Source organism: Corvus brachyrhynchos, unplaced genomic scaffold (genome assembly GCF_000691975.1).
Source record: "Corvus brachyrhynchos isolate BGI_N302 unplaced genomic scaffold, ASM69197v1 scaffold312, whole genome shotgun sequence".
Lineage (NCBI taxonomy): Eukaryota > Metazoa > Chordata > Aves > Passeriformes > Corvidae > Corvus > Corvus brachyrhynchos.
The window spans coordinates 583,908-592,625 of NW_008236640.1; positions in this window are offsets into that span (position 1 = coordinate 583,908).

Consider the following 8,718-nt stretch of genomic DNA (forward strand, 5'->3'; position numbering starts at 1 on the left):
CTCTTCAGGTGCTGTCTCCCATGTACCTGAATTCTTTGCTCTTTGTGTGATAAGATTATCTGAGATAAGATCATCTTCTAAGATGCCCTTAGAACTCTTGGTTTCTTTGCCTGCTGCCCTGCTGCTTGTCATTCTGCTCTTGTTGGTCCTTTGGTATCCAGTATGGAGAATACTTCTGTTTCTTCTTTTCCATGTCCTTTAACTGCTTCTCTTTTACTCTCCCTCTTGCACTTGTATCTGAGCCTGTTGGTGAAGACCCATCTAGACCTGTCCTGTACACCTCTCTCTCTCTCTCTCAACCTGTCCTGTATAGCTCTTCCAAAAAAAAATTGACTTTGTTCTGTGGCTCTTTTGATTGCCCCTGTTGAAGGAGAAATCAGCAGCTTGCAGGAGCCTGTGTGTTTTGCTCCATGCCAGGTATTAGCGGAGCATTTAGTGAGTGTTGAGAGACTTGAGATGAGGTTCAGCAGTTTCTCTGGGGCTGCTTGGGCTGTCTGAATCATGCACAATGTATGAATCAAAGTGCTGTCTGCAGGCTGGTTTAACCCTGAGCATTGCAAAGATGTACATGTGAACCCGAAGGAGAGAGGAGGAGGGTGTAATTACCACCCAAGCACACCATGTAAGCAGATAATAAAAACATTTCAGAGAACCGGGGTGTATCGTTTAGGGAGCTGACAGCCCGTCAGCTGATGGTGGCTGATGACCATCTATAGGATAGGTATCAGCTTTAGTACAGCCTAATCTGCTACATGTTGCTGCTTCTTAGGTTCCCCAAATAGAGAGAAACGTGCAGGACCCCCCTACAATCTCATAGGCTTTAAATTCTTTGGGTTTGGAGCTGCTTCTCTGGACTGATTAGTGCTCAGCATGATGGAGCTCTGAGTTCTCTCTTGCCTGGTTAAATTTGGCTCCTAAGTCTTTGCCACTCAGTTCTTGGTTGAGATGAGCTCTTTCACACTTCCTCAGCTGGATACAACTCTTCTCTCCTCCTCATGGACATTTTAGCATTGCAAAAAACCCATCTTATCATGGGCTACAGAATGCAAAAGCTTTTAGAGAAACCTCACCAAACAAATTAGTGGCAATTATAAATCAGGGTAATTACACAGGTCATGGCTGGAGAGACCAGCTGAACTCTTGGCACAGAGTCTGTGCACAAATACTAAGCTACCTAAAATCCTGGGCAGCTGCAGAATGATGTGAAAACACACTTTTATCAACACCCTGTTGATGTGTCAGTTATGGTTTTAACTAGGACAGTGCGATGCAGTATTTTGCCACCTCCTGCTGCTGTTATTCATCTTTACTATGAAAGCTCAGTATTCTCTTTTGAAAAATACTGCAACTCACCACCTTGATAATCTTTATTCTGCTGTGTGGTACTACAGCCCTCTCAAGAGAAACTGCATTTAAGAGGAAAGTTGAAACTAGTGCATCTACAGGAGACCCTATTACTGGCGTTTTATTTTAGCTATTGATTTTTCACAGTTTCTTTTAACCCAGAAACAAATATGTCTAAAAAACTAAAAAAAAAAAAAAAAAAAAAACGAAACAACAACAAAAAACACCAAAACACCAAAACAAAACAAAAACAAAAATGTGAGAGTTTTGCAGGGAGAACTTCTAGCTCTGCTTGTTTGCTCAGAGGAAAGAGGAAATATTTTTATTTCAGACCCATATTGTGTTTGTCTTTGCTACCAAAAGAAAGAATAGCTTTAATGAGAGTGAGTGTGTTGCTGTTGGGGGTGGGGTTGGTCTTTTTGTTTGGTTGGTTTTTTTTAAATTGCCTTTGTTCCTGCGTTGAAAGGACAACACGCACAGTGAAATATGCATTTGATAGCCTATACCTGTCCTTCTAAAATAAGGCCATCTGTCTAGTGGGTGACAAGAATCAAAAGTCAAACTTGTGGGTTGGGACAAGAACAGTTTAATAATCTAAGACTAATAGAAATATCATAATAGATGGTGATGATGATGATGATGATTATGATGATTAACAATAACAAACATATGATGCTCAGTACAATTGCTCTCCCATCTGCTGACCAAAGACAGACCCCATCCTTAAAGGCAAACTGGCCCCTTGTGGACGATTCCCCCAGTTTATATATTGGGTATGATGTTCTCTGGTGTGGAATATCCCTCTGGCTGGTTCAGGTCACCTTTCCTGGTTATGCTCCCTCACAGTTTTTCTTTTGTGCACCTCATCACTGGCGGAGCATGAGATGCCAAAAAAAAAGTCCTTGACTTAGGTTAAATGTGATTTAGCAAAACCCAAAACATCAGTGTGTTATCAACTTTATTCTCATGTGGAATCCAAAACAGAGCTACTGAGCAGAAATTAATTCTATCCCAACCAAAACCAGGACATCATTGTAAGCCCCTTCTACTGAAATACTCTATTCTATTCTATTCTATTCTGTTCTGTTCTATTCTAGCCTGTTCTCTGTTTCTGTCATGTCTTCTTTTCTCTTTTCCCCATCCCTTTACTGAGCAGTGCTTTTGCTCCTATCTCTGCTGGAGAAGGTAGTTGTTAAAAGCTCTCGGGGGCCTAATGTAGAGTTCACTGCAGTTAATGTCAGTTACCACAGCCAGTGGCCATTGAAAGGCCAGTGAACCTGGAGTACCTGAGTGGGTGAAATATATTTGGTCTCCTCGTGCCTCAGAGCAAGACACAGGCTTTGATCTTTTCCTTGACACAACAAAAAGCATGCGGGGTAGGTGGGCAAACTAAGGCACGTGGCAAACCTTAAAATACAGCCACATATTCTCAGCCTTTCTCCAGCAAGCTCCAGAGATGTCCTTTGAGAGAATATGGCTTTATTCCCTCTGTGTTTATGTCATTGTTTAACCCCTGATGGCAGCTCAGTACCATCTAGTCACTCACTCACTCACTCTCTCACTCCCTCACTCCCACCACAACTCCCCACCCCTGTCCCAGGTGGGGAGGAGAACTGGAAAGAATAGGTAAACCTTTTGGGCTGAGATAAGAAGAGTTCAGTAACTGAAACAAAATAAAAGACACTGCCAGTAACAATAATAATAATCGCAATGAAAAGGTGGGGGGAGAGAGAGAGAGAGGAACAAACCCCAGGAGAAGCAAGTGATGCATAACACAATTGCTCAGCTCTCACTGGCTGGTGACCAAACCATCCCTGAGTGGTGATCAGCAGCTCCCGACCAACTCCCCCAGTTTATATCCTGGGCATGACATTCTATGGTATGGAATATCCCTTTGGAATGTCCCAGCTGTGCTCCCTCATGGCTTCTGGTTCAGCTCCTCACTGGCAGAGCAGGGAACACTGAAAAATCCTTGACTTAGGGTAGGCACTACTTAGCAGCAACTGAAGCATCAGGTTGTTGTCAGCATTATTCTCATCCTAAATCCAAAACACAGCACTGTACCTGCTACTGCTGATTCCAGGACAGTATCCACCTCTTATTCCATATCATTTACATCATGCTGGACCCCACACTGCCCAGTATTCCATCACCTTTCCTATTTTTTGAAAGGTGGACACACAGAAATCAGAAATCATGGGCCTGCCAAGCTATAGATAGTTCACCCTTATGCTGACAATCCAAATCTACCTGAGCCGCGTTTCCTTTTCCTAAAAATAAATTTAAAACTCTGCCCTTTTTCTTAAATCTATCTTGAGCCTTTGATTACAGTCAAGCAATTTGATTTTATGGAAGGTTTTTTAGAACTGGAAATGTGTTCCACTCTGATTTTGTGTTTGTGGTAACGTTCTGTAGGAGAAGGAGAATAATTTGGAGAGTGAAAGTGACTGAGGAAGAGAAATGGTGTGAGATAGAACAGGGTTAGTGCCTGATGCAAATCCACTGGGACTACTGGGACACTGTGTCTGGAGAAACTGGGGACAGGCAAGCCCTGAACTAGGAAAGTAAGGAAAGCAAAGGCAGGCAGCAGAGAGATTCTCTGGGATGGTATTAATGTAGGAAATCAGTCCAGGAGACAAACACAGATGAGACAGACTCTCTGCTTAAAAGGTAATTTGGAAGGAGAGTTTCTCCTCATCTGGGACAGCTCCCTCCATCATGACTCCCTCCAGAGCTGAGGCTGCTCTGGCCCAATTCTTGTGATCATCCTGCTTCCAGTGAGAGGTTGGAGTGGAGATAATCAGAGTTTCTTGAAATAGTGCTTGTGTGAGTCTTATCTATCAATCAGAGCAAAATATTTATGGGGTTTTGTTCCTGCCCTTGGGGTGTTAAAGTGAATGAGACTCCCTGCTGGTGAAAGAAGGCTGGATGTGCTGGCAGAAACCTGTATCCCGACCTTGTGCAGATGTGGAAACCCCAGCTTTCCACCTGATTGGGGATGTTAGGCTGAGATTTTGGTTTTCTGGAGCTTCCCCAAGACCTGCTTGTGTCCCCTGGGCAAAGCATGGGAATGAGAGCAAAGCTGGCCTATGCCTGGAGAGTCAGGAAAGTAAGGAAAGACAGAAGGACATACAATGCCATCTCCTTCAGGCATCATCCAAGAATCCCTGAGCAGAGTGCCTCAGCTGTGAAACTTGCCTCTGTTTTTTGGTCTTGGCTTGCTCATGGTCAGAGCAGCATTGACTCTTTTTACTGTGACAATTTCTTCCATAAATCTCCTACACTGTCATACTTCACTGTCTTTCAGAAATGGAGGACTCTGTCTGGGCTCCCAGATGCTGTAGAGCAGAAGATATTCTACAGAAAATTGTGTACAGCTGCTTTCTCCCTCACCCACACTCTTTTCTCATGTATTTTTAAGCTTCCTTAAAGTCTTGCTTTATCTCTTTTCCTTGTCCTTTTCTGTTTAGACAAAGCATCACTTGCATCCTCTGCCATAAGGAGATTTTCCATGTGCTGCTGTTTCGCCTCTCCTAAGGGCAGTTGCTTATCTGGGAGCCCTGGTGGTCCTGGCTTCCCTCTGATCCCTAATGCAGCCTGTCACCATTTGGAATAAGCAGAGGCCTTTTAGAGTAGTGGGGATGGCTGTTAGATGCAAGTGTACTGTCATTATTAGAAGCTGGTCTCCACTGGAGAGACATTTCTCAGACAGATCCTTGGCAACGTTGCAAGATTTTCCAGTATTTTCTCTAAAAGCAGTGTATTTAGTCTTACAGCACATTGGGGCAGGGTGTTCTTTGCCATTTTCTTGGGGAAGCTGTAGCACGTTTGCCATTTCTTGTAGAGCCCTGTGAGGTTTTCAGGTCAGTATGGGAAAGGTTTGTCCTGCAGCATGCAAATCCTTCATGTTGGGAAGTCCACAAGGAAGGCATGTCTGTGTAATTTAACCCAGCAGCAGTGAACTACTCAGTGAACCCATGCTGGAGGAGAAAACACTTGGCACACGTGGTCCTGCAAAGGCTGGCAGCCAAAGCATGGCAGACACAGGAAGTCGTATCCAGGATGGGCAAACATGCTGGCCTCAAATCTGTAAAGGGGGATCCAAAACTCACAAATCCCACCCAACCCCAGCATGTTTGTGGAGACAACCTATTAACCTATTTCTCCCTTTAGAATTGGATGCTCAGACAGCTCTAGTTTTTGCAGTTTCTTTCAATGTAGATATGGTGAAGCTTTCTAAATTTTTTTTTTTGTTTAACAGTCTCTTCCTTTGCATGTGGAAACTGCCAAAAGCAATCCAGGAAAAAGGAGCAATTTTTAATTAAGCCACATGTTTCTTCAGGCCTTCTTGTTCCACATCCAAACTCTGCCTTCAAAATGTTTTATCTCCACTATCTCCCATGTCTCTGAGCAGCAGCTACTGCTGGTCTGCTGTCAGTGGGGGGTCAGGCAGGGATGGGTACTGATGGCTGTACTTTGGAAAGCTTCCTCAGACCTTCCTCCATCCCCGAGGGTGAGCTCCTTTGTTCATTTAACAATAAAAAAAACATCAAGGACCTGAGTTCTGGTGGTGCCAGTGCTCGACTAACCTGAGGACATGCTCATGGGGGGATTTACCAGGCAAGCTACAGCTACCCAGAAAAGTGTCGAGTCACTTTTGGGATGTGCTTGACAAAGGCAACTAAATCAGAGTGCTCCTATTATGGAGCAGACAGCTGCTCATCTTTCATGCAGGGTTTCAACATCTGTGCACATCAGCTGTGTCTTTTGTTCACCAAAGCACAATATGAGATGGTTTTTTGGGGTAGAAAATTCTGTTTAATATGTTTCACAATATATTTGAAGTCCAGCACAGAAACATTTTCCTCGTGCTCAGCTCTGACTAAATCTCCCTTGGTTTCTCAGGAGAAATGCTTGCAAGGAAGGAGAGTAGTCTGAGATCTCCTTTGATATACTGATGAAAACATTGCTCTATTTTGTCTTCCAGCAGGCACTCCATTGTGCTTTATTTATATTTTTAATGCAAAGCCATTTTTTATGCATCCAAACTGGCAGTTAAATTAATATACAGTATATAAATGCATTATAGAAAAAGAAGAACTCTGGCAGCTGCTTTAGAGAAGTGATTAAAATTTAAAAGGCAGTTTTCCAGTAGAAGAAAACAAAATAAACTAATTATTTACCATGGCTACACCACTAATGGAGTGTGGAAATTATTTTATTAATGTTTTCGGTATTTCAGAGGGTGGGTTTGTTTTTTTTTCATGACAGCTATAAAAGATCTGCTTCTTTACAGAAAAGATGATTACTCTAAGAGTTAACAGCACTTTCTGTGGTAAACCTAGTTGCTCTGGCAACTGCTTTCCATCCAGAAGATAATATTCAAGAAATAATTCTCTCCCCCCACTTTTGGGCCTGCATACTTGTAAGTCAACTCTGTTTACTCCTCTAGATGCTCCCAGTATTTCTTCTTGAAAGAAATCTGCACAGAGGTGTTGGTCCATCAGACAACTGAAGCTTTCCAAGAAGAGCACAGCAAAAGCTTTGTCTAAATTCTGAAAAAATGTACTTGGACCCTTCAAAGTCTGGGAGGTACCAATATCATAAGAAGCAGAAAAGAGAAAGATCTTTTCCAAAGTCCTGGTGAAGAAGGCCCAGGGTTGGGGCACAAAACTGCTCACAAGGCATCTGGATCTGTGATCTGGCCCTTCCCAGAGAGACTTCTATATCCTTCAGTCATTTTCTTGACAGGAACCCTTCTGAGACCACTGACTGTAAATCTCACTCCCTAAAAGCAGGAATTTTGCTGAAACCATTGATCTCTGTATTTCACAGAGTTTTTAAAACTTCCCAAACTTTATTTATAACATATATAATAAAATACATTATAAAATATAATTTATAATATATAGCTTCCCCAGCACAAGCTTAATTCACCTAAACTTACCCTTTTAAGTGAAGTGGGCTGCAGATCAGGCCATGCTCTGGGCTGTTGACCTGATAAAGATCACCTGGCTCTTCAAACAGCTGGGAGAAACTGCACCCCAGGACTGTGAAGCATTTGATTTTTTTAAATTGACTTAGCACCAAGGAAATAGGGATTTTCTTCTGACAATGAAACAGTCTGTAGGTTTTGTTAACTGGATAGCAAGGAAATAAATACTTGAGATGTGCTAATTGGTTGTGCTGAGATGTCTATTGACTGAACAATTAGGATGTCATTTCAAGTGAATGCTTGTGTGAGGTGGATGTGGGCTGGATTGGTCTGTCCAAACTGTTCCCTGAATAAGGGAAGTGGAAATGCTGAAACAGTGGAAGATGGAGTCCTGTATAGCCCCTGTATGCCTGCTAAGTGTATGCATGAGGGAGATGTCTCTCACCCCATTTTGGCTACTGTTTTACTTACTGCAAGAGGCTGTGAGTACAAAAGAGATAACAAGGCCCTGGCATGGAAGAACAGTTCTTCAATTTTGCTAATCAAAAGATATTAGTGATGCCTTCTGCTTTTGCATATGGCTCTTTGTAATAATTTTAGTAGAGCAAAACCCACAACTGTAGCTAGGTCTTATCTCTTCAAGCTAATCTGTCAGCAAAGGTATCTCGTAATTGAATATTGCTTTAGTCTGTTCTAGCATCTAGGTTTATTCCTTCAAGGCTGGGAACTAATTACACTCAGGTTTAACCTTAGCCTAAGTAACTTTCTCTGATAGGCCTTGAAAGCGCTGAGTTCCAGAGGCTGGTCTTTACTTTTTCCAGCAGTTTGGATACAAAATTGTAGTGAGGAACAATTGCAGGTACTGCTTCTGAGGAATTTTAACTAGTGCTTTGCTTTTAAATTTAAAATCATGCTGTGAGCTGAAGTGTAAAAAAACAAAGAAAGTATAAAATATTTAGCCAACTCAACGCAGCACCACGTAGTGAAACAGTGCAATCTGAGTGAACAAAGGGGATCTTTTCTAGTGTAGTGCTGTATTTCCCCACTGCTTTGCTCGTTAAATTGTCTGTCTTCTACATTGTCCCCCACCTTCCCTGCCCCTAATCCTGGCCCCTCCCTCGGGTTCTCCCTGTTGGTTCCAGTACCCAACTCTGCCCATATACAGCCCCTGCGCCCTGAGAAAACCTCTGGCTCCCTGACCGTGTGGTACCTCTGCCTCTGGGAAGCGGCTTGACATCATGTAGAATAAAAGTTCCTCTGAGGTCGATATGCAGGGACCCTTGTGCCTCCTTTGCCGTCACCGCGTTGCGGAGCCCAGCTAGGCGGAGCCGGAGCGTGGGGCTGCCCGAAAAGGCTGCGGGAGAGCGGAGCGGCCCCGCTGCCCGGAGCAGCCCCGCTGCGCTCTCTGGGGAGGTTGCGGCTTGCAAGAACTAACCCAC